The 27,989-nt window shown below is 38.4% G+C and overlaps 1 long non-coding RNA gene across 1 annotated transcript; it reads right to left on the reverse strand.

Annotated features, from left to right (window-relative positions):
* Positions 1 to 655: 655 nt before the first annotated feature.
* On the reverse strand, positions 656 to 17,132 carry LOC148156562 (uncharacterized). The gene is made up of 2 exons (XR_015764678.1): positions 16,748 to 17,132; positions 656 to 2,323 (listed from the first exon to the last, which is right to left on the reverse strand). It is a non-coding gene; the product is annotated as an uncharacterized LOC148156562 (long non-coding RNA).
* Positions 17,133 to 27,989: the final 10,857 nt, after the last annotated feature.

Consider the following 27,989-nt stretch of genomic DNA (forward strand, 5'->3'; position numbering starts at 1 on the left):
GTGTAAACATTGAGGTTTTCAGAGATTTTAGGCCCTGTTCAAACTGCCTGTAAAACAGTTTAATAAACCAGCCAACATTAACTTCACAATATGACTGTTGAATGGCACTGGGTTCTGAATAATTAGTAGAGGTCTGTCAGCTGACAGAGTGGCATTTTTTCCCCTTGGCCAAAACTCAAAACTTTTCAAAATGGCAGTATTTACACATTTACTGTAAACAAAAGAAAAGAGTTTGAGGAAAACTGTAAACTCTTAACAAAACGACCAACGGGAACGCTCGGCTTGGCACGTAACAAATTGCTATGGAAACGGTGGATTGTAAACATTTAGCGCTGTATGTAAACTTCAGATCGCTCGAACCGATGTTGGATCTATTCTTCTGGGAGTTTGGCACTTCTGTTGTCCGTTGTAAATAAAAAATAATAATAATAATAATAATCTGACATGGAAAGAAAATAATTTTATTCCAGGCTATGTGTCTGTAAACAACAGTGATGGCAGCTTCAGAGTTCTTTGTTTAACAAGCTGAAAGAAAATCAGTTTGAATTTGGCACAAGCTTCTTCAGTTTGTACATCTTCTACAGGACACCATCAATTTCCATAAGTAGCTCCACTAAGTAACTTAGATGAATCAGTAAAGGTCTGTATGCTTAGGAGTTTGGTCTAAATACTGGGATTTAAAAACTCTGAGCTATGATGTTGTTCAATGAATTTACTGCAGATGAACAGCATTGAGCAGCATCAGGACTTTCAAGAAAAAAAGTGTTTCCAGCAGCTACTGGAATGAAATGGTCAGTCCATTAACCTGGAATGTCAATGGAAGCTGGCAAGAACTTAAAAACTGAAGACTTTTCTTAAAAAAAAAACAAAAAAAAGCCGCAGATTTATGTGCGATCGGTACCCTTGCTGGAGTGTCTCTGCTCTGAGTTTAGCTTGGCCCAACAGAAGAGAACAAAGGAGGGCTTGGGCCCGGTTCTAGCAGGGCAGCGAGGTTCTGCCCACAGAACAGACATGAAACTGTCTGGATTCATCCGTCAACACAGAGGAAAACAGGACGCAGACGGGGAACTCGGCGTGGTCGCTGTGGCTGCCACGATTTGACGCCGCGGACGATCCGACTGCACAATTCTGGAAAAAGCAGTTAGAAAAACTACAAACTTACAAGATCCTCTTTCCTCCAAACATAAGAATTTGGGGGTGTTTCATGAGCAGTTGCCTCATGGGTTCCCTGAATGTGTGTGTGCACCAATATGACGAAGATCACTTTGTTAGAAAACAAAACTCTAAAACACTGTGAGAAGCTTTGCAAATGTAAAAGTTAATTTGTATGGCTGGTGTTCGGTATGGCTTCAGGTTATGATCTTTTTTTATTTTTCCTTCTTATAAAATTTTTTTTCTTTCACGTACAAACATGAGTACAGTGAAAGGTTTTAAATTGCATGTTTTTTCAGGAGTAAAAAGAAGAATGCTGAAGAGCTCACTGGGACTTGATAAAGGGGGATTTCACGTCAGCAATCAAGCTCAACAAATGGAAGAAACGAGACGACAATGACTGAGAAGCCTTTCTAATGTAAGCAACTGGAAGCAGGAGATAGGCAAAGTGTCAACAGTGTTTCACAGCGCAGACTGAGAGGACAGTATACGTCTAAGCCTTTGAGATAGCAGCGGCGGCGGTGATGATGGCGGCTTGGATTTATCTGGTCAAACGTGGCTTGTGTTACCCGTCAGTCAAAACGGCGCTCCGATTTAAAATAAAACCTTCAGACGCCAACAGAGAATTATCACTTCTCACCACATGCTTCCTCTGTCACTCCGCAAACTGTTTATAAAGCACTTTGAACCAATAATGCACTGATTATGGTCTTGGCAGGAAAATCACGCAGTTTTCGCATTAAGAGCAGCAAACACTGAAAGATTAAGTAGTCAAGGAGTAAATAAGTTGTTAATATGATGGTGGACTTAAAGGTTCACGTTGGCAAATAAATCAGGTTCTGAGGCTGGTTTGACAAAATACTGTATGATTATGTAGAGAAATGTAGTTTCATTAAATATTGTTTTTTTTGCTTCTTTTTTTTGACACAGTCAGTTTGGCATCTGCTTTTGGTCTCGTTGGAAAAGAAAAAGAAGAAAATGAAGAAAAAGCTCTGAATCCTTCATCCAGGCCATGAAAAAAGAGGGGAAAGAGAAAAAAATAAAGTGAAATGTATAACAGGAGTTTGAAAGTTGAAAGAAGGGGAGCTGGGAAAATTCCCCCACTTGATAATGAGATGTTCCCGATCTGGTCGTTCACTCTGGTTTGATCACAGGTCCCACAGTTTTCACTCTGCAAGACAAGAAAACATAAAAGGGACCACTTAAAAATCTATATTTGTATGTTGTTTTAATGACATCCCCAAATTCAGCAGAGAAACCTGAAAATTGTTCGCATCACTTGTATGTTTAGCTACACATCATCTCCACATATATGCTTCTGTCTAAACAGTCAGCTCTGCTTCTGCTTGTTTTTCCATACTGTGACCCATCACCTCCGTCAAACCCATTTGATCAAAAGCACCAATCAGAACTTGTCTTTTCTAAATTTAGCAGATTATTTAAACAGGTTTAACATTAAACCATTAAACAGTAAGCAATGACATCACTACACAGCTATAATGGTACCATCAGATGTATAATTGAAGTGCATGCTTCATACAAAATGTAGCCTGCTTTTCAGAATGCAGCATACCATCACACATAAAACAGGAGCTGACAGCAGAGATGTGACTTTGATAGAGGTAGCAGGGGACGCGAGAGATGCCATATGGACCCATCTGACAGAGGGACAGAGGAAGAAATGGATCACAGATGTGTGAATGTGTTCTGTTTACAGAATGAGGCCTTCGTCGCTGGGAGTGGTCCAGCATCACACTGCTCTAAAGATCTCATTATTTTATAATACTATTGATGCGACTACAAAATGTATGAAATGAGTCAGAATATTACATTCATCAAGTGTGACACTGACTAAAATTAGTCTGTTTATGAAAGAAAATAATCTCTTTCTGTAAAGTAGGGATGCAGAAAAGCATGCGAGATGTGAAAACATAGTTAAATGTTGCTATGATGACATAAATAAATAGATAAAATTAAAGAAATTAAACTTTCTATTTCAACAACTCTCTTGAAAAACTTGCATCTGACTACAGCTGCTGTATTAGAAATGAAACTTTAGTTTTTCCAGCAGATGAAACTTTGTAGCAATGGCACTTTAGTTTCATTGCTACAAAGTTATTAAGGATATATAGAATTTGATATTGTCAGAATGTGGATAATTTGGAAAAACACTTTTTTAATATTGACTATATAAACTATATAAATATTGACAGTGGTCCTAATGTTTGTATTGGTGCATCACTAATATGTTTAAAGCATATTTTTTGTGTCAGGTTCTGCTAATGACTGATTGTAACTGCAAAGACATTTCTCATTAACGTCACTCTTATGTCTGTCATTGAACTGGATTTTTGCCTCTAAACAAAAATGACACTTTGTAAAGCTTAATGAACTCAGATAGAGCCAATACAGAATTCAGGGCCCAAATACTTGGATCCAGAGTCAGAATAATACACCGCCTCAAAATGAAAACATACCCCAGCAGTGCGTGCTGTTAATTTTAACTCACTTATGATTCATTTTCAGGTTACAGTTACAAAAAAAGCAGCTTTAATTTGTGGTATCAGTCATCTGCTAATTGCAGATAGAATTTATTGTATTTTTTTTTCTTCACTTTTGCCCAAGACTCTTGGATCCTTCTGTTACATTTCAGAGCAAACAGAAATGAGATCACCATCAGGACAAGACTCATCTCCTGGAGCAACAACAATACCTCCAGCTGATACTGTAGCAGTCAGAGCGGCAGCGCCAAAAACTGAGAAACCTCAACAAGACGGCAGAGAAGGAGAGCGTAGAAAATAAACGATTGGTTGTAAAATATAAGTGAAGGGGAAAAATATAAGAACAGCATGTTCTGGGGTTAGGGTCGGAGCTGAACTATATCCTGAATCACAATAACCTAAATAGGCCGGTCCTCCTCTCTGCTGGAAAGTTCTGGGCGCTCTGCTGCCCTGACAGCTTGGCTTCACATCAGTGTGTCTCGACCCTCCAGGGGCTTTTCCGACCCGCTTCCTCAGATGTCGTAATTAAGAAGCCCCCGCTGACAAATAGCCAAACTTCCACTGGCTTTCTAGGCGGCAAGTGTAATGATTCAATAAAAACCGGGAATATGTGAGCGCATGGATAAAAGTGTGGATTTAACACATTGAAGTTAACACTTTTATGCTCTGCATGGGGCTGAAGTACCATTTTTTTCTCTTCATTATGCCAGGTGAATCTGTAAAGAAGTGTATGGTATTAGATGTAATAAAACTAACACAGAAAAGAAAAATTAAGCACCACAACCATGTCATGGATGAATTTACACCCCGTCTTCTGTCCCCCAGCTCATCTGGCAGTCTGTCTGTCCAACACGCTGTCTGCCTGCACCATTTTCTGGTGAACCTGCCAGTGTGGCTGCATGTAAATCCCCGCTGGTATCCCTCTGTCTTCCTGCTTCTCCCGTCTCCCTGCTGATCTCGGTCATTCGCCTTGCTGTGTTTGTGACACACATGCATGAATTTGTCCTGCTGACTCCCTCTTAGCAGTGTGTACTAGGAATCACTAACACCTTTACATCATAAATCATTTTACACATGCTTTTGTTACACTACTTTGAACAGTAATAACCTTGTTCAGATAAATGAATTCCTCTTTTGTGGCCAAAGCTGCAACTCTGTGTGGCTGATTTAAGAGAATAAATCTCTGAAAAACACTATGTCTTGGTATTTTTCTGAAATTGTTCATTGGATGAACAATTTAATGTATCAGCAAACAAAATGTCAATATTTTTCTATTCATTTATCTAAACTGCAGTAATGGTCTGGTTGAAAATGCAGTTATTTTAAGCGCCGGGTGTTATAAAACCTAAATGTATGAGTAATCCTTCCCTGAGCGATGCAAGCTTTTAGAGTTTGGCGACTCTGTAATGTTGTGCTTCACTTACAGGGATGACAACTTGTAGATCGCGAAGCATATGGACATGGCTACTGTCAGTGACATAAGTTTCTGTTAAGGCTTTTGGTTGCTAAAGTAAAAACAGGCTATTTTTGTAAAACAGGACCCCGTTTCTTTTTTTTACATAAAGCCACAAAATGCGAGGCATATTATTTATTATTAATTTAAGTGATAGACCAACAAAAGGGAGTGGACAACTATGAAGTTAAAAGAAAACTATAGCCCTACAAACACTGATCTTGACAAGAACATGAAACTGGCTTCTTCAGGCCACCAGCCATATAAAGAAGTTTGCTTTTTATCATTAAACTGCATGTAGTAGCTGCATTTAATCATATTTCTGAGTTTACTGAAATATATTACTCATGGAACAAATGAGAAAAAATGGATAATTACATTTCAACAGTTTTCAAACATCGTTAATTGGAATTAAGTGCTGTGAGAGTTAATCAAAAGTCTCATAATGGCATTTTTAGGCATTTTTTACGTTAATGATAAACGATGCAATAAACGCCCCTAGCTCTGCAGCCTCTCAAGTTTTCTTCCAGGATCTGTATTTAGCTCCATTCATCCTCCAAACACCATTCAGAGAAAAAAAAACAATCCCACACCATGATGCTGCCACCACCATGTGTCACCATACTAACAGTGTGTTTAGTCGCATTATAAGTGCAATGTGGCAGAACTCAAAAAATTTCAACATCAATAATTTTGCAATGCATTGCAACAATTACTGTACAAATCAGTTTTACTGCTCTGACATTTTTATTAAATAAAAATGCAGACCCAGAATTCAGCCAATCAATAATGAGTGGAACATTAATTAACCAGAATAGAAAACAGAGTGTGTGCATTAGGGGACAGCTTAAGCACTAAAGCATAGATGTTGTTCATCTATGGTCATGTTTATGGTACACTGTAAGTCTGTCTCCATGTTGTATGCATGACTGACTTTCACTGGCAACAGCACATGAGTTTTAAAGACACAAAAGCTCCCTGACAGGCGGTGACCCCCTCCGTCATGGCACAAACACTATCTTTCCTCACTCCATCCGTCCATTCACTCCTTCCCTCCCTCCCTGGCGGTGCGTGGGTTGGAGTGTTTCACTAGGAATAGCTTAGCACCACTGAAAAGAGATAATGTAAAACAACAACAGAGGACAAAAAAATTTAACGTTGAAAGAATTTACTCATTTCATGTTTAGGATATTTGCAAATGCGCAACAAACCTGAAAAAAAAAAAAAAAAACGTGGTTGTGCTGCCCAACATCCATATCAACACTGTTCAGTCAGCCATCGTCTCAGAAACTAGCATGTTTTAAAGAATCTGCTCTCAGTTTACTCGTCCTCATCCACTCAGTTCCTCCTCCAACACCTCTTTCTTTCATCCACCTCCTCTGACCGCTTGTTTTTACCCACAATCTCAACCTTTCTCTGCCTCCTCTCATCTCTATTCACCCCCTCCTCCTAACACCTCCCCTCTATGAAGCATGCTGGGAAGAGAGCCAGTGCATAAGGGCATGCAGCAGCAGCAGCAGCAGCAGTAGGACTTGCAACAGCCTGGCTCTGTATTCCAATATGGAGTGGGGCGAAGCTTGCAGAGCCTTCAGCGCAGTGAACTCTGTCCATAAAGGTCAATGCACTGCCCTTGTGTTCTCCACTGATGCAGCGATGAAACAAAACGAGCTTCAAAATAAAAATCCATAAATGTACCCTGGTTTTCAGATGACTACATAAAGAGTGAAGTATTCCACGAGGTCCAGGCCTCCATTAACTGTCTGTTATTGCACACAGTGATGTAAAACGGCTTTTCATGGAGGGCGATCTGCTTGTTGCAAACCTGAACTGTGTGTGCACTGTTCAGACTAACTGGTTGGGCTTGTATTAATGTACATATTGTGCACTAAGCATTATATTTGTCCAATATATCAAAATACAGGGATAAAAAGAGCGTAAAACTAGAGCTAGAGTGGAAGTGATTTCACTCACAACATTGAAATCCAAACTCTAAAACTTGTCCAGTAACAAACATGGATTCATCCAGTTTGCCTGCAGGGGTGGGGGTCTGTTGCCAATCTCCAACATGACAAAACATGGCTGCGGATATGAAAACCATTAAATTGGCTTTTCTCTCAGTTTAACTACAGTTCCTTCTTGCCGTCACAATTCAGTAGTTTTTGTTTTAATCTGTGTGAGATACTGGAACGATGCTTAGCTAGTGAGTTAGCAGTAGCTAAAGGAGTAAAGTTTAATTAAACACCATCTACATTTAATTAGAAGAATAATGAAAAGGCACTTTAAAACACAATAAAAGCGTGTGGTTAAAGTGCTGCTGAGGACAGAAACAAACACATTCTAGGAATCCTAACTGATTCTCAGTCACACATTTAGACGTTTCTATTCCTGCACTGAGTTTCCATCCTGTAAACTGGAATTTGTACAATTAGATCAACAGATGCACCTCATAGAGCCACGATTCAAAATGTCTAATCTTATCATCTGTATAGATACTTACTGTTGCTACAATGTGACTATTTATTAAACTACTGCACATTTTCATATTCTTTTAAACAGGCAATGATTCAATTGGAACATTATTTCGCATAATTGTCCAAAACCAACTACAGACTGAATATATCAGATGGATGGAAATAAGTGACATTCATCACTTATTTCCATCAATAAAAACATTTTTAGCCATGGATGAGATTCCAAACCTAACTGACTGCAATATCGAACACATAATATAGTCAAGTAAAACCTAAAGTTCAGACTTAAAAAATGTCTTTAAAATGTTCAAATGTGCAACATTTTTATTTAATTAGTTACATGAGTAAAAGTAACTTGTTACTTTCCATCATACTTTCACTGCATGTTTGAGTCATGATGGAGCTGAACTCATCCGTCCATCCATAGTCGGTGCCTGCTTGTTCTTACGAATAACCCGACATTACAGTCATGTTTCTGGACTGTCGGAGGAAACCAGAGTACCTGGAGAGAACTCACACATGCACAAGGAGAAAAGTCAAACTTTCTGCAGACACATGTAAACCCAGAACCTTCAGCACTACAAACTGTTCCACCATGCAGCCCTGAGCTGAAGTCAGTTTATGTTGAAATCAGAACAAACTGAACATCTTCAAACAGAAATAAACAAAACATAACAAGACTGGTGGCATTGCGTTGAATGAATGAATGAATGAATGAATGTACACATATTAAATACAGTAACAACACACTATACCAGATGTATTTGGTGCCTGTTAACCTACTTTGGAAACCCACTCATACAAAGGATGAAACAAAAGGATTCTAACTTTGTGTACAGTCATATTCTAATATTTATATTGTACACAGTGATAATGTGATAACCACTGCAGGATATCAAAAAATTTTCACGTGAAAGACCTAGATGTTAATCTTATTGGGAGGTTTAAGTAAGGGTTTTGAAAAAAAAAAAAAAAACGCTGTTCTCTGGAGCTCAACATCCAATCTGAGCCTGAGCTATTTAGAAAGAATGGATAGAAAAAAAAGGCACAATTTTTAATTTCTACATGAGAAAGAGCCAACAAGTGCAGACATTTGCCAAAAGACATGCACCTGTAACTGCAGGTAGAAATGTTTCTACGAACTAAATACATATCTACACAAACATTTTACATTTTTATTTGTAAAAAAAAATCTCCATTCAAAATGCTTGCCTTTGTGTTGCTCTGCTTTAAAAAATTCCAATAAAATAGCTTAAAGCTTGAAGTTGTTACCTGAGCAAATGTACAAAACTGAAGTACATGCCAGATAAATGATTACTAAACAAAGAATACCTAGTTTATGTGCAAATATGTGCAAATGCAATAAATATAAAGAAATATGAATGTACTGTTGGTATTTTGAGCATGATCCTTGGATATACTTAAACTGATACTATAGAAATCTCACTCAGCAGCTGAAAACAGTTTATGATTTCATTCACTTCAAACTTCAGCAATTGAATGTCAAATATATGACATTAATAATATGCAAGGATACAATCTGAATGTGGTTTTGAATCTAAAAAAACTGAATCTAAAATGAATGACTAGTTACAAAGGAGGAACATATTGAATGTCATGAGCAGGTCAGAGCTTCAGAAGACAAATGTGAATCAAGCAAATCTCTGAAAGGATTTATAAAAGGATTTAAAATAGGCTATACATTTTTTAATTATAAAACATACAGTTGAAATCAGAAATTTTTATACTGTATAAAAAGCATTTCCTGCTTATTGTCATCAAGATGTGTCAAAATTATTTATATTCCCTAAACGCCAGGATAACAAAAAAAATAAATAAAGTAGTAGAAAATTGCATTTATTGCCTTAGTCAAATGTAGAAGTTCACATATGGGAACCCTAAAGCTTCTGAAGCGTTTGCTCTTAATAACCTTATTAACATTTCAGGAAGCTAAAAAACCTGAGAACATCATATCAACTATGAAGCAGGGCGGTGGCAGCATCATTTAATTTAGCAAAATAAACAACCCTTCCTGTACACAGTAAAAACCTTCAATGTTTTCACAATATCAATGTTTTGTTACTGAGCTGTAGATTCTGACTTTGCAGCTTTCTCTGCTCCTGCTAAGAGCGTTTATTGACTTGTCTTGTTGGTGCTGCAGCTCGAGCAAAGCTGAGTGGCCACCAAGTGCCGCTGCTCCAACTCTAATTATTTAACAAGAGGTTAGTCATGGCAGTCAGGCCTGAAGTTGTGGACTGCTAACAGAATGAGAAAATGAAAACGCTCCTCGCTGGACCGGCGCCTCCCAGTTGGCTGTGAGGGAGGAGCAGATGTGTGAGGCCAGTCTTTCTGCCAAACTCATCCACCATCTTCAACAGATTGGATTGTGTGGCAAACATCCCACTGCTGCACATACATGACTGCAAAACAGGATGTTTCATTTTCACCCTCCAAAGCTGTCTCCAAAAAAAAAAAATGGCACCTCTTTTTTTTTTTCCCTACGAAAGTGGAATAATTATCACATGGATTAGTTTGACTAATTTTTCAGTCGATGGTCTTTTCAAAGAAATAGTGGCTTTGCAGGGCGGCAGCTTTGGGACTTTACAGCAAAGAGTGAAAAAAAAAAAATCAGTGAGATGTCTCACAATTGTCCTCATTCACAGCGGCTGTCAAGATCTGCTTCACAGTTATGAAGAGAGCATGTGGATTAATAAGCTGAGCGGGAATGATGCAGTTAATTAAAACATTTGCATATTGCATAGTTACTCTTGACACGGATTCACCTCGCAGCATTTGCTGCGCTCCTGCCTTACTCAACCTCTTTCCTACTTCACCAGGTTTTTGTTTTTATTTCAAGTGCTTTACAGTTTCAGGGCGTTAGGTACATAAAAATAATCCTTTTCCTCAGTGCGAATGTAAACCCCACTTTTGCTGTCAACATTTATGTACGTTTATATTCTGGAAATATGTAAGGGTTTAATTGTGTACAGAAAGGGACGTTCGTCTTGCAAAACTAAAGACCAGTCAAGAGTGGAAGAGTTTACGCAGTAACCTTGTGACTGGAGTCACTTCTGTGCAGCCATGCAAGGTTTACTATTGCCAATTACATCTAATGCATCAAGGCATGAAAATCACTTCCAGTGTGTTTATATGCTTTCCGTCCTTATTTACGACTGATGTGAATTTCTGGTTACATGACATGAGCTGCTGAAGCTATTTTTAATTAGATGGTCTTCTGGATGATTTATTTGCCCTTACGCATCAGATGCTGACCTCCATTTTCTTTCATAGAACTGTCTCGACCAGAAAGAGTCATGCAGGATGCTGGGAAAACTTTGAAAAAGCAGCTGGGGATTCATAAAAAATTGTTCATTAGTGGTTGTTGTTACAACTTCTGTTGTGGCATTCATTAATAAAAGAGAAAAAAATCACATGTATTCTCTTCTTGTTTCTTTGTGTTTCAGATCAGAAAAATTATGCTAATAGACAAAGATGGTCTGTACTTATTATTTTATTTAAGGGGGAACAAAATCTATTCATGAACCAAACGATCACTAAAAGCAGAAAAAAAGTTTTTATCCCAAACATCAGACATTTAAGAACAGATGAGAAACAAAGTCACTGTGACTAAAGTGGAGTCCTTTTGAATACATCTGGTCTATAATAAATCATTTCAGAAAATGATCATCAAATCAATAGTCAAACTGTGGTTGCTAAATGTGTTTGAGGCTCTGAAACATTTAAGTGTGGCCAAAAAGCAAACAAGAACTTATTCACTCTATTATACAACCAGGTAATGTGGCTTTATGTTTTATAGATAAATACAAGAAAAGAAATTGGAGTCGGGTCATTTTATTACCTTTTATCTTTGGGCTGTCTTCATTTTTAAACCAGGTTAAAATGATTTATTTTATCTTGAAATGATTTCATTTTTTCTTATGGGATGCAATGTTTGATGAAAAATTATTGTTGTTTTAGGAAATTAATAATTTTTAATTTCATATATTGGAAGCCAAAGAAAAATAAGCAATAAAGAAGCACTTACCCTAACATGCAAGTCTTTAGGTTAAAACTGCATCATATGCTGTCAATATCATCACAGCAACATCATTGTGTGACGTTTTATTTCAAATCTAAATTCGAATTCAAAAATACTTTATTTTTTCCAAATAACCAATATTATTTATCACAAATGAGCAATATTATATGCACGTTATATTTTAGGCATAAGGAATTCACACTTTGGATGCCGATAAGATATTTAGCCTGTCTGAAGTTTCTCTGCAGCAGATCTTCACACCTGATGCATTATTTTGATTCCTTTGACACTGAAGTTTAAATGTACTGATGTTATCGATAATTTTGTCATGATTTGATTTTTTTTTGTTATTATAGGGGAGCTCAACTATGAATAGGTGATCATCCAACATCACCTATAGGTAAAACAAATGCTGCCCACATTGATGGTTTATGTTTTACAGCAGAACATAAAACCCATTCAGTACAGATTTATTCTCAGCTAGTTGTTATTCATCATAAGAAAATTAATAACTTTAACCCATAGGAAGTCAATAGAGCCCCAAACAGATTTCACAAATACTCAAACATCAGTCAAAATATTGAAAGCTCCTGCCAGAAATTCCTGGAAAACCCAGGCAGTGCAGGCGGCCACCAAAATGACGGCTGGTACCAGTAACTGCCAGTATTTAGTCAGAGTCAGACCTAAAATGTTCCAACAAGATAAAACCATTACCTGTTATGTTGCTAAAACATTCTAACTGCTTGAAAATAACATTTTATAATTTATAAATAGTGTGCTCTAATATTCATAATGAAAACTCTGTGACTAACTGACACCCAATAGTCAACATTTCTATTTAAATCTATTCCAATTGTTTTAGAAACCATTAAAAACTCTGATGTTAACCATTCCTGGGTAAAACGTATCCTGGTTTAGCTTAAGGAAAAAAAATGCCTATGACAATAATTTGTCCATATAAAGATCCAGAGTGGAGTTTTACACTCACATCTTATCCCTTTTTTACCGGAAATTCTTCTGCTGTTTAACAGTGAAGGGTTAAGACTGGCTGTTTTAAAATTCATAGTCTGAAGCTTACACCCACAGATGTTGAATCAGGTGGAATAGTCACTGACCAACATGGTAATGTTTGTTCCTGAAGGAGGCCCTGCGCTGACTACACCACCAGCCATGTTCCCACATGTCCGGCTGTGACGTGCACACCTGAGACGCTCCGAAAGTCCAAAGCATAAACGCAGTCGAGGCCATTTAGCTCGGCACATAAGCCCGTTCCCGGCATACTCTCTGGGGCACACGGAGCCTGAACACCACCAATCAGATTAATCACCACTGACTCACAAAACAGCCATGATGAATGGTGAAAGCTGCAGACGATCCACCTCCTCCAGCTCGCAGGCCAAACAATCTATAGGAGAGCTGGAGTCACCCATCATAAAAGAAAGCACGGCCATTTAAAACCCCTGACAAGTCTGCTTTTTAGGAAATTAAAGAATGCAACTGAAAAATAGAACCCAGAACTAACTGCATTTTAAAGCACATCTCACTTTGATAGTCTGATAGTTATATCACCAATTTATAAGCTGCAGAGCGTATCGTCAGGAGGCTACACAAACTCTCTGACCTGCTCACTCTCCTGTCAGTGATTCCCTGCATTTCCAAGAATGCCTTCCAAGCAGCCTGCACAGAGTGGGTGAGAACTTGCTGATTTCACCCAAAGGTGGGCGTCTAGAGGCTTACAAACAGCTTGAAAGTATGATCATTCAGCTGTAGTGCTGCACAAATCGCATAATCGCGTGCAGCTACACCCCTCACTCAAACAGAACATGTCCTCTGGCAGCACCTGGGTCCAGCAGGGCTTTTCGCTCTGGCCTCATTCGGGACGCTGGTGTGACTCAGCGGCTCTCAGAAAGAGCTTTTGATGGATGTTTTTATTATATCTCTTAAGGGTCAATCAAGAAACAAAACAACTGATTTATCAGTTCACAAAGTGAGTTATTAATTTGTTTCCTCTTACCAACTGGCAGCAAATTGTGTTGTTATGAATGAGACGCCGGATTTAATTTTTTTAATTGAAGGTTTCACTACATTAACATTTCTTAATAGGGCAGTAAAAATGTCAATAGTTGACCTTTACAACTACTGTTTATATGCAGGGTGAGTCCTCTAGGAGACAAAGAGGACCTTTTTCATGACCATTATTGTTTGCTTTCTTATGTCAAGTTTTATTCATTTGACTTTGTTTGAAGGAAAAGAAACATCTGTTGGTCAGAAAAAAAAGTCATCAGGAATATTTTCCTTACTGAGATACTCTTGGCTCAAGATCTGCCATCAATATCAGCATAAACTCAATGAATGTGTTGATAAAAGCCTTGAACAGTGAAGTTATTGCAACAGCCTGGGAACTTTTACTATAATGTGGTGGCATACCAACCATTACTAGGGGGTTTCCAGCCAAAGAGCAACACTTTTTGGAGTGGAACCTGTTACTGAGTGAAGAAGACTCAGATTTAACTATTTTCCTCATCAGTGAGGTGTTGAGAACTGAAGTCAGTAGAAGCACAGAGAAATAAGAAATGATATAAAAGTGAAATGTATTGTCTGCAACATATTGAGCATGTCTGTGTGAGAGGTGTGAGAGAGCGACACTTCCAGCAGAAAACAGGAAGGCTGAACAAAGTTTACCAAAGGTGCTCCGTCAGCTAAATGATTTTGTGAAAACCCTGGCAAACCTAAATATGGTACAAACTTAGTTTTTTCTATTCAGATTATCACAAACAAATCTTTTTTTTTTTTTTTTAATAGAGATATCAGATACAACATAAAGTATTTTACTCAAGAGCCAGCTTTGGTACACCTATCCATTAATCCCAGCTAAATTCAGAAAATAATTATGTAGAAAAAATCCAACCAAATGGCATGTCTTCGTTTATTAAGGCAGCAGTTAACAGATTAGACAATGTGACCACTAAAAGAATGAAGGATGGAAGAAATACTCTGAATGCTATTCCATTACCTACTAACAGTTCTTAAAGAGGAATCAGAATTAGTTCAAATTAGTGTTGACAGATCAGAATTTTACAAACATAATTCTTAGCTGATCATCTCTAATATTCAATGTCTATCTAAAAGATGTTTCAGTCTGGCAATCTTAAAAGAAAAACTACTTCGAAATAAAATATTTCATGACCATATTTTTTTTTATCAAATATTTAATTAGCAAGATAAATAAAATAATATTCAGGGCACAAAATGATTAGTTTGCATGTGCGAAATGAAACGAGGTCGGGATGGGTAAATGGGGCTGCAAATTAGTAAAGGTGCAAATCGACCCGCGGCCTGTTTATACTCGCTGCCAGCTGTGTTTAATTACTGATGCGATCAATACTTTCACATGTCATCCAAAATACTCATTTAGCTTTCTGTTTGGTTTTGCTACAATTAAAAAAAAATGAAGTTTTGCCAAGGCAGCTGTCAGGACAAAATGAGCAATTTGTAACTATCAATTTGGCTTTTGGGACTTCTATTTTTATTTTATTTTTTTTTCCGTAATGTTGTGATTGGAGACTGCACAATAATGTAGAAGTCAGCCTGCTTCCCGCATTACAATGAGGTCCTGGATTCAAATCAAACGGTGGAGTTTGGATGTTCCTTCTCTTTTTATGTGCTCCATCTTTCTCCCATCATCCAAAGCATGTTAGACTAACTGCTGACCATGAACTCTTGTTCATGGTTGTTTGTTTCATGTGTCTGTGTGTCGGCCCTTTAATAGACTTTTATGCCTGTTTTTGTGTATTCCTGAACAGGAACACTAAACAGGATTCAGCAAATACTGGCGGATGTTTTTATTAAAACTAGCTTCATTATAAAAAAGAAATATGAAAGTGTGGTTTTAAAAGGAGATCACAAACAGGTGAATTTCAACAAATTTTCCATTTGTTACTGTTCTGCAGTTTTCACACCAACTACTTTATGCAGCCTAAAGTGAACCCTTAAGAGCCTAAATTACAGAGGATGGGAAGCAGTTCCCTAATGCACCCTCACTTCAGGGACTGGATGAGACAGGTGTAGGTGTGCTGCTCTAATGATTCTAGTTAAAACACATCCGCAACCACACATGGCCCCGCAACAATATGCAGGGTGATATCATCCACAAACATGCACCTACACACACACACCTACACGGATGAATACCCAAACACACATTCGCACACCTACAAATTCACACAGGCACAGAATAAGTCAGGTAAGGCTAGCCAGCTCCTGTGAGGCCCATGAGAGAGTAAAGTAGGGGGCGGGAGGCGGTTAGTTTGCAGTGTTTCTGCATCAGGACGATGCATTAACATTCATGAGGCAATTATGCTCCCCTAAGAGCAAGTCATGAGTGTGTGTGCCAGTGTTTCTGCAAATATTCCATCAATCTTTATTTCCTTAAAACTCCACTACATTGCAGAAAACACACTTTTAGGGGAAGGAAAACACAACCTCCTAATTTTAAGCAGCCAGATGAGTCAATGTATGGAAGCTGCTGCTGCATTCAGAGCATCACAGAAGACATGAAATGGGAGGGTTTTTGTTGCATTATGTTGAGGCGTTACAGTGTTGTATTGTATGCATGCATGGCAGCAGATGAGAGCGAACACCCCCGTGATAAACACAGTCTACCACACTGCAGCACAAACAACATCGATACAATGAAAGCAATGAAATGCTTCTTTCCCCCCCACCACCCCACTCCCCGCCGTTTTACGCAGAGAGGATGCTGATCCCAGAGATGCGGCACCAGTCACCATTTTCCCCCTTTAAAGAGGCGGAGTGGGAGACAATAGCTCGCAAGAACTGATCCACAATGCGGAGGGGATTTTTTTTTTAATCGTCTCAGTTAATAAACAGAAGCTCAGCAGTGAAGCGCACAGACATTGCAGTGCCACACATGCGCCTTAACAGGTTTAAATGTGCCGTCACTTAAAACCTCTACGATTCATTTACCCGTGAATAAAATGTTATCCCTGCAGTGTTTTAATGACATTTGCCACCTGAAAAGCAGTCAACATTTAAGACTTTCCACTCCGACGTCTTCTCTAATTCAACATTCCCTCAAACTAACAAGACAAACAGGGAATTTGTTTTTTACCTTTGTTATCTTCGCTCGGTTCCCTCTGTGATCCCAGCGTGGTGAAATAAAACGTGTCACCTTACATGTTTCATTGTAAATTCCCAGTTCTGGAGCAGGGGGAATTGGTTAGCCGCAGTGACGTTTCTCCTCCAGCATAAACAGAAATCAAGGAAAACAAAAACAAAGCAGAGTTAGAAGCGCATAACATCAGCGGGGAGGACGGACGTGTCTGCGCAGTAATCCTGTCACGTTAGTTGAGTGCGGGCGCTGCGGTGAACGTCTGACCCGCACCGAGGCTCCGCGTACGTGGCTGCTGCCGCTTCTCCGCCTGCCTCACTGGAACGTGTTACTCTGTCTGAGCGCTGCTGCGCTCCGTGGCCAACTCATTGATTGGTTAATGTGGCGTTTGCCTACGTTCGCGTTCCCAAACTGCTGGGAATGGATGACCAATCCTAAAGCGGGCATTTCCGATGGTCAGATCTGATTGGCTGTCAGATTTGAAAGCGTAAGTTCCCGGCAAAGTCGCGCTTGTGACAGGTCATGTAAATATTAATGTGCTGATCGGAAATGCTCAGCCGTATTCATTAACTTATGGACTAAGCAAAACATTCATGAGTCATTAATCGACTTTACTTCCATACTAAACAGCCAGTGTTGGATAAACAAGTTCTCAGTGGTTGAATTTTGGGAAATAATTGCAAATCCCGGTACAAACTGCATGGACAGCCTCTACTTACAGTTAATGACTGTCAGCCATCCACTTCGGGGAAGTTGATGCATCTCCAGTGGTCACTGGGTGAGAGGCAGGGTACAAAGTGAACAGATGTTCAGTCGTCCATCACGGAAACACAAAGATACTCAGAACATGTACACACACACTCACACACCAACTTAGAGAGACCAATTAACCTAATTGTCATGTTTTTGAACTGTGGCAAGAAGCCAGAGTACCCAGAGAGAACCCAAACATGAACAGGGAGAATGTGCAGAAAGACCCAAGAACTGCAAGGCAACTGTTCTTGTATGCATAGTTTTCATTAATAGGCCTAGATGTCTAAACAGCTGCTGCACACAGATATTGGATTACTTTTGGTTTTATATGTGGAAGGAGGAGTGTATTCCAAGGTGGAGGAATCAAGTGGAACATTCCCTTAAGTTGGAACATCACGTAGAAGCTCCACATTCTTCACTTTTCCCATTCTCAATATAAAATATGGCCATTACATGTATAAAATATTAACAGTTTATTTGAAACTGTAATATACTGGTCACATATTTGTGCATGAATACACTCCTTTTGTAGTAGTTTGCACAACAGTTAGCAAACGCCATGGTTTCTGTCTTGCTAGTGAAAATGGTAATTCTTAGGCAAATGGAACATAACATGATGTACTTGCTGTTAATGAAGCAATGCATCCATTCACTGACTGGAGTTTTACTGCCAGGAATGTACCCAATTTTATTTTATATTGCTCATGGCCAGCCTGTTTCATTTCCGTCATCCACTCAACTCTCACTTACATTTGTATTTCAGATACAGTCAAGTTAAAATCAGGTTTTTTAAGAGAGGACGGCTTGTAAAAAGTTCTTCAAAGACTCTGTTATCATCCTGTAGTGTTGCCTTCCATTAACACTGAAGCTGCTTTTTATTCAGCAAAGTGGAGCTTTATTTCCAGGTATTCAGCAGACCTATCATAATTTATTTTCGTATTGCTCACGGTCAGCCTGTTTCATTTGTATCAACAGTTTCCTTTGACTTTGCATAAACTGTGGCCTTGTAGTACAAAGAAAGAGAGTATTGAGGTTTTTGACATTATGTACCATTCCTTTCAATAATATTTCTAATGAAAATGTTCAGTGTGAGCAGTGACTTTCCCTCCTGTTAACATATTTGTGCATTGTCTGATGTATTTAACTTGAGAAAATGTACTGACTTCTTTGATAGTAATTATTTTTGCTTTCAACTGGAATTTTATCTTTCTGTATGTAGTTTTTAGCAATAACCACTAAACTTAATCTGTAATTTTTTAGCAGTGGCTGTTAAAGTTTCTCACTTGAGGCACAAGAATTTATATACCAAACATCTTATTTGCCTTCTAAATTACAACACATTTAATCTTTGTCTTTCTTTTTGTTTTTGCTTTAAATCTAGAACCATCCATAAAGACTTTGCACTAAATGTCTGAAATTAGACCCACTGAAGGCAGTCTCTCAAAAATAACGCCGCCCATAGAGGTTTGGGGTTTCACTCACAGCTGCATTGATGACAGTCCCTGCTGAATACCAACATGAAAGCGGAGCAGGAAGTTCCTTGTGATTTGGATGCAGCTTTTGAAAGAGTGATGATTCATTCCAGGGGAGTAATTAAACATCCTCGTCAAACCTTTATTGCTCGGCTTGACTCAAAACAAGTCAGTAGGTGTACCTTCAATGCAACTGCGTACATCAATGACATCAAATCTAACATTTTAGAAGTCTGCAATTTTCCTTTTGCAAACTTTTAAAAATTTAGGAAGCTGTTTTAAAGAGGTACTTGGGTACTGAAGGAACACCTGGTGGCTGGCTCCTTTGAAGCAAAATATAAAGAAATTAGACGGGACTTTTCCACAGTACAGCAGACTTTAATTTGTGTGGATATTTCAGAATGAATCAAAGCCCGGATAAACAAAGGAGTTATCTCCCACAGAGCAGTCTGCCTCTGTACTGCCTGCAGTGTCTCATTTGTAGTCCAGGCTTTTCCTCCTGGACTTGGCAGCATCGCCATGAAACACATTGTTCTGTTTGGGACTTTTTAGTTGCACACTCTCATATGAGCGTTTGTCTCACACTATGCCATTTTTGTCAAATCAGAGCAGACCAGACCATTCTGGCAGGAGGAACCAGGACTTAAAATACAGGCTTTTGATTTTTTTTCTAATTGTATGAAAAGTGCTAGATTTGACTTTGCATCTTGAAAAACAAAATGAAAAGACATCATCAGCCCTCGTATCTAAATTAGTCACCAGCAGGTGGCTCATGGTTTCAAAAATAAGTCAGTTTCCTAAAAATTAAAATACTATTTGCTTTTGTGTGATTGTTTGCTTCTTTTTGTCCTTATTTTTTATATTTCGTATAAACCTGTGTTACAAACTGATAGTTCCTAATGACACCACTTCTATAAATTGTGGGTTATGTTACTATCATCAGGAAAACAAAGCAAGGTATGCATTAAACTGATTCTGTGTTGTGATTGACAATTTCACAATCAATTGAAAGAATTAAATTTGAAGTGGACATTCTCAGATACCTTGAGTAATAAAGGAGGAGCTGCATTTTGAAGGCGGGGCTATGGCCACCCAGGCGGTTTTCACAGCTGAATGGTTGCCATGGGAGATTAAAGGATTTTTCAACAATTAATGAAAGAGGTATGTTTTTGATGAGGGAATAAAATTATAACATGATGTAAAGCTCCAAAAAGTCAATTGTACCTAATACTGCTCCTTTAGAATAACATGCTAGGGTGAGACTGCATAATGTTTTTACTGATATACTTATATACATTTCAAAAGCATGTACATATTATTATAATTCCTTGTTATAATTCTGGGCTCCCTGTTGTCTATAATAATATGTTGCAGTAATCAACTTTATCAGGTTAATACCAGATTAAAACGATGCAAACTTGTCTTTCTGAGTAAGCAGGAGCTCTTTAGGGAAGGGTCTCCCTCCCCCTTTTCCTCCCTGCTACGATCTGTTCAATGGCAGCTTGATGAATGGGAGGAAACAGGGAGGATGGAGAGTGCAGCAGTGCCAAGTGATAATGCGGTGTCATCAGTTACCTTGACAACTGCAGCCTCTGCGTCGAACATGTTAATTATGAATTTTTGGTTGAGGAAATTAGCAAAAGTCTTGTTCCCTGTTCTCTGCCCGGCCTTTCTAGCTCAGGACTTTATTTATTTATTTGCTCTCTGCTGACTTCAACAACAAGAGAGGAGATACAATATGCAAATCTCTACAGCACTCTGCCTCAAGCACCGGCTTATAGTCCTCGGCAAAGAGAAGTAATCCGGATGCAAACGCTGAAAACAGCATGAAAAAAGAAAATCTTTTCCAAAGACAAAAGCAAATAAATCTTTTTTTCATTTGCATATTTCTAGTTAATTGGTTTGAGCCGATTTTGTATGAATGAAAGAAGCCGCAGCTCTTTTTAAATCTTTGCAGCAGCAGGTAGGTCAGTTTTGCAACCAGCTCACAGGCGTGATGATGGAAAATTACTGATTGAATAAGTGACCCGCAGGTCAGCAGGCAGTGAACAAAGCAGCAGAGTGTTTTATGTTGGTGGCTGTTAACGTGTCAACCTTTTCAGCGTTCAGATGTCAGTGTTAAGTGGGTTTCTGCGCTTTCAAGGCTTGGAGTGAATGAGTTGCCCTTTGCAAACAAATTTCCCTCATTATATCATATAAACACATACATCAGGCCTGTGTCCTGCTTTACATGCAAATAGAAGAATCTATTTTGTAAGATCGAGTCGTGGCATTTATTAGAATGACATTTCCTTTAGATATAACACACATCATCACACATAACAATGATTTCATCTAATCTAATTGCATTTTGATGGTCTTACCGGCTGGCTGTGCTGTTCGTTTTAAATCTTTAAGCTGCATTAAATTAGAACCACGGAGGATTTTTTAAAAATATGTTATTATTTATTCATGTTTATGCAAATGAATAATTATTTAAAGGCAAACCATAACGTGTCCCTCAGAGCTTCTCCTCAGGTTGTGTGAGTGCAGCCAAGGAAGAAGTCGGAACGTAATGAATATTTTAGTAAGGAACACTTGAGTACATTTGCTTTGTTAAAGTTTTAGACAGCTGTATTTCTGTCCATAATTTGATATTTATACGAGTCACCCATTTAAAGAAACTTCCTCCTTTTATACTTTTGAGTTTATAAGGCTGGCTACTTAAAATTAACATATTCTAACTCAAGTTATACATTACAATTTAAATATGTAATTTTTACCATTCATATCTCGTAAATATTTAGAAATAAACTATTTAAGATGGATTTTATTATAAAACTGTTTTCAAAAATCAAATACCTATCTTGTTACAGGTGGCTATGTATTCATTGAAACTGTACAAAAGACAAAAACGTATCCTGCTAATTAAATTAAATTCAAATGGACTTTGTTTACAAGTTGGCTCACTTCTGGAGGCAGCCGATTTTATTCAAGAGTAACAGTAAAATGGGCTCAATACAAATGCATGCCACACTTTTCAGATTTTGTTGCCTTCCCCTTACCAGTTACTGTTTTTTGTGTAAATGGATAGCGACCTTACATGATCAGCTAATTGTGTGCAAGTAATTAATAAAAAAAATTATGTACCCACAAAATATGTATAATTTTGTACAAACGTTAACATTTTTAAGCTGTTACATAACATGCAACATTTTATGAAACATGGTTTCAGGAATGTTTTCCTCTGGGACTTTAAATCTCTGCTCGTTAGCACAAAAAGAAGCGGTCAAGATTGATGTTTGTTCATCATTTTGCTTTGGGACCGGATTGTACATCCCTCAAAATACATGCAGTCAAGATGATTTTCATAACGTATCATCACCCTGGATGCTTCTCATAACCTGATGTATCTCTGGAGAGGTTTTTCTTCAACAACTTGTGATTTTTTTGGCATTTAAATTTTAATGTTAACATAATATATAATATATTACCACTACTAATGTGGCTCTTCAATATTTATAACATACCATTAACTTCAGAAAACCATGAGCTGAGAAGCGAGCGACCTCATTTACACTGTTTAAATCTCAGCATCCTCACTAGATGAAATCATGTTCCTCCAATCTGCTGTTTTGTCCTCAGATAGACTCCTGCCAGCTGCTTTCAAGTGCATCTTCCGTTTTCATGCAGATGAATATTTTATCTGTGCGGCTGTAGGTTTGAGAGGAAAGCGCGCCGCTGAACTGGGGTCAGCAGAGAGGAGGCAGCGGAGGAACCGCAGATGGACGGGCTGCATGATGGTCTCTGCAGGAAACAGCCAGAGGAGTTGGCGCGTATCGACCCGACGCTTTGCCAGCTGTTCCCTCACCAAAGGCAGCTCTGATGATCTTCTAATTTAGACCTTCGCAGCACATATCACAGCTCGCAAATGAAAACTACACACGGGCAGATGAAGATATTATTGAAGTGGCAGCTCCATGGTGATCAGAAGTGGCAGTCGCTCATGTTTACCATGCATGCTGTGAATTTTAAAGCCATCCTATAGCATCAATGAATGAAGAGTCGTATTAAACTCAGGGTTTTCTCGGTAAGGAATCATTTCTGTTCAACAAACTGAATTAAAGATGACATCTGAGAGTTCATCTGCATCCGCCAGAACCCAGCACTCATAAGGAGGTTTTGACTCAACACTCATTTGCTGTCATGTGTCATCATTAATCATTTACAGCATTCATAAATAATAAATGTAAAATATTTCCTAATCACATTAGAAAATCCACTGCTTGTTGTAGAAACACATTTACACTCAACCATGATGTGAAACCTAAAACCGGTTAATTTTAAACACTGTCTGACCGACTGTTTACTTCCTAATGACATTTTCTATACATCCCCAAATAATCATTAATAACCTTGTTTACTTTAACAAATTATCATTTCTCATCACAGGTTTAGAGTTTTTAAATGTCCGAACCTCTTGTGAAAAGACTTGAAGATGAATGAACTTCTGTGTTATGACTGCAGAATCTGGACTGTGTTTATTTCACCCTCTGGTAATGTGGAGGTAATTACTGTATAACTCTGAAAGGATTGGTGTTGTTCTTAAATGTATCCATCGCAAATTATACACAAACTTCGCAACTTTATAACCCAGCTGGTCTGATCCATTCGAGGATTTAAATTTACACAAGATACATTTATGAATGAGCTACTTGGATACATAGCAAGGAAAACAGTCTTAATTTTAAATTTACATTTACAGAGATATTATTAAATGCCGATTTCCTTGTCCATCAATACAATAATAACAGATATGGGTCTTTAGGGTAGATGGTGATTTATTTTACTTAGTTTCTTATTCCAAAAAGACTTGGAACAAAATGAATATAAAATGTATTGAAACTAACAAGAATATAGTTTTATGTCAAATTTAGCAGATAAATGGAAATTTTGTCAAACAACCTTGGGTTTTTTATCTGATCAAAGGAAAGTCAAATTCACATCAGAAACTTCTCTCTCATCGCTGACAAACAGCTCAGATTGTTTCCAAGATTGAAGCAGAATAGATTAGTGTCTGTAACTTGTCACACTTGCGATATTTCAGAGCTTCGGTTGAAACTGCAACAAGAGAAAGCTGGAAAGAGAAAGCAAAAAAGGTCAAGAGAGAGATTCTTTTTTTTTTTTTCTCCAAGAGCAAAATTAGAGCGTGTGGAGGAGGACAACGTTGCAGAGCAGATATGATTCAGAGGGGGCAGCGTGATGGGAGGCACATCGAGGAGAAATGAACCTTTAATGATCCCCCCGGGGATCCAGTCCGGCTGACAGAGGGAGACGAGGAACCATTCTGTTGTTCTGCTTCAACAAGAAACTTCAAACTCGCAGGATTCATCCAGCCAACAATGTAGTATCAGGAAACGGCTCGACTGTTTTCCTCTGGCTTTCCTGAACCGCCCCTCCCCCCCAAACCCTCCTTCAGCCCCTAAATGTCTCCTCTGGACAGGAAATCAGTAACATTCCCCAGAGGCCCTCTGCAGTCAATACGGCTACATGGCTGGCAGTGTGGGTGAAGAATCATCTACAAGACTTAAGACCCAAGGATTTGATCTGGTTTATAAGTCGCTGCCTTTCAGAGAACAGAGCAAACTATCGATTCATATGCTTTAATTAAACAGTTCATGAGTCTACAGCCATTCACAGGGAAATCAGATCGATTCATTTGTCAGGATTTGTGACATTAAAAGGTTTACTGATGAAAACATATTAGAGAAAATATAACAATGGAAAAGCGATTGGGATTGGCTTGCAGGCGAACATCAAAACAAATTTTATGATTCTTTATGGAATCCCTTTGATGAAAACATTAAACAGAAACTTTTGGCCGCATTTGGACAAAAGGAATAAAAAGGCAGAAAAATATCTTGTATTCCTGACGCAAAATGACTGAAACATGTTTTCTTCTCAACAAACAGTTGCTAAATCGATGCATTATAGTTGAAAACTGTAAAACTGTCGCCAAAGAGTGAAGAGTTTTTGTGCATCTGGTCCAGCTGGGAGCATGCATGGACGCTCCCAGTGTTTCTGTGCATGCAGAGCCATGAGCTTCAGCTTTACGCTTGGATTGGACTAGACTGGATCAAAAACAATTGGGCAGAAATAGAACAATATTTGGAGCTGTTTTATGCAACAAGGGGAGTCAGTTCCAGCCGTCTGTGAATAGGATGCCTTCAGGCCTCCTGTTGGGGTTGGACTGGTTATACTTATTTGTTTAAGGTTTTTACATTTTTTCTAGTTTTTTTATATGTTTGCACCAGATGCCAAAACAAATCCCTACATGTGAAAACAGAAGTGGCAATAGATCTTTCTGATTTATGTGTTTAAAAACACAACAACCAAAAAATGTTGGATTTTACATTATCAGTTGCCATGGCTACCAGCATAAAGATATACACATATGTAAAATTTATAAGACCCCTTTCAGATTTCCTTCATTTTTGTTTTTCTTTTTTTCCGTATTTCAGATGATCAAACAAATATTTATGTAAAGCAAAGATGACAGGAGTTAATTTATAATGCAGTTTGTGGACTTTATTATGTCTGAAACAATCTAGTCCTGTCTGAAACATTTCTGAAGGTTTGGGACTCCGGCAAGCACACAGCACTGCTTTATGCAACAAAGGCAGTCAGTTCCAGTGACTCCTTTGTTGAGTGACTGGAGCCAAGAAAATGGGTTCTTAAACTGGACCAGTTTATAATTCTCTATATTTTAAAACCTTTTGATGTAGCTGAATAAGAACAATTCTATGATTCTGATGAATTTAATCTTTGACATTTGAAAAATGTTTGATAATCTGAAATATTGAAATGTGGCAAAAAAAATAAAAAAAATAAAAAATCTGCAATGGGGTTACCCATTTTTGCCTAACAAATGAAAAACAATTATCAGCTTCATGCTCCACCAAAAATGCTTCAATACATCTAGTCACTGCAGAGAAGCCTAACAAATGTTTTCTGCTCAACATTGACTAATTCTGATGTGAACGTAAAGGGATCAGGAATATTGTTTACCATCCGACTTTAATTTCTTTGGGATTGACTCTTTCAGCTCCATATCTATATTTGCATGTATTTTTTCAGCTCTGTGACGATGAAGGTCACAGCTTTAGATGCTTTTCCTGACTTGCTGCAGGCATCAGTTCAGTGTCCTTCAGGAATGCTGAAACTTTTGAATGCTGGAATAAATCAAGACTTTCTCATACAAAATGTCAAAACACTGAAACAGACTTTTCAGCCACATTGAGAAAATGACACAGATGTTTTCTTTCCTTTTCCATCTCATCAGCTCACAGCAGGTGTCTGCATATTAAACATTTTTTATTTTCAGATATGATCCAGTCATTATGAACAATGTGCATTGTCCTGAGTTACCGATTTCCCTTTGATTCTGCTGGAATCTTGTTTGACTTGATGAAGGGACAGCTTGTTGTTCTTTGATTAAGTCATAGTTTAGCTGACCCTGCAGGCTGTTTGCATGTCACTGTGTGGTCAGAGGCCGGACACCGGGATAATGTGGAGCAGACTGACTGTCGACCATCTACCGACCCGACTCCGCAGGCTGGGAATCTCTGTGAAGTGTTTCTGTGATGATGCTGAGGAGTTTCTGAAGCTGCTGTGGCGAGCAGCTGCTCCACAGCCTGCGGCGCTGCAGACTTTGATAGTGCTGCTGAGAAACTTTCTCAGGGCCCGCTTTTTCTTTTTTTTTTTTTCTCCCTCAGTGTCTGCATCACTACCTCCATCGTGCATCTTTGTAGTAGCACATTTGAAAGGATAAGACAGTAGAATGTAGGTCAAAGCAAAAATGGCGTCTTCTCGAGTTCTGGTTTGCTGCAAGGTATTCACGAGGGGAACGCTTGGCTTTTTAAACATGTACATGTGATAAATATTTACATTATTCAGATGTGGGAAAAGCTCAGAAATGCATCATACTCAGTAGTATGGAAGTAAACTAGTCCATATTTACAAAATTCACACAGAATGAGTGAAAATCTCTGGTTTTGCTCTCATTTTCATCATGTGTTGCCTTTACATCATTATCTCCGGGGCAGGAGGGGGGCGAGGGAGGGGCGCGGGTTTGACGCTGCAGTCGTCGCAGCGCCGCTCTCAGTGGTTGCCCTGCCAGACTTCAGTACAGTCAACACACAGGGATGACTCAAAACGTCCTCTGGCTAGCAGCGAGTGCGTCACTCATACCACATACATGAACGAAGGACACACACAAACACACACCAACATGCATATGTCATGCTAAGTATGGATGCTTGCTCAAATGGAAACTTGTAAGGGTTTGAAATGAGGAGCTTCTCCATGTGACCTGAGCTGTAAAATCCCTCAAGGTTTGAAATAAACATTTTCTTTGGACTTTTTCTCTCTTTTTTTTTTGCATTTTTACTCATTTTCAGTCATCGTTCTTCAGATTTTCATGTAACTGTAATCTGAAAATCATTCAGGAATGAAAAGGCTCCTAAACTCAATTCAATTCAGTTTATTTACAACAAATCTTGTGTCAAGGTACTTTACAAAAAATCTTTTCAATTCAATCACATACATTCCATCTGATCATAGTGATCAAACAGTACAGTATGATCAATTGATTATTCACAGTTGACTAAAACGTTTCAGAGGAAGCCCGGCAGATTGGTAGGTATGAAGCAGTGATGCATTGAGAGACAACAGAAATTTTAGCAGATCCTGGTCTTAACTTGAATCTTTGAGTTTTTTTGGTTATCAGCATCTGGTTGATTGTACTAAGCAAAAATTTGTTCAATTTTTAGTGAATACCTTCATTGAAAAATTAAAATAATACAAAGTTTGACTGTTTTAAGTTTGATTTAATCTGCGATATCCAGAGAGCTACTAGTTGGGTTAGTAATTTCTAGGGAATTTGCAAAAAAACCAAAAACGAAACAAGAACAAATTGCCTAGCTTTGGATGAAGGATGGGTGGACACAGACAGTGCATATAAAATGTATTCACTCTGT

Source organism: Poecilia mexicana, unplaced genomic scaffold, assembly GCF_051168715.1.
Source record: "Poecilia mexicana isolate PSO_F unplaced genomic scaffold, ASM5116871v1 scaffold_11, whole genome shotgun sequence".
In the NCBI taxonomy this organism is placed as follows: domain Eukaryota; kingdom Metazoa; phylum Chordata; class Actinopteri; order Cyprinodontiformes; family Poeciliidae; genus Poecilia; species Poecilia mexicana.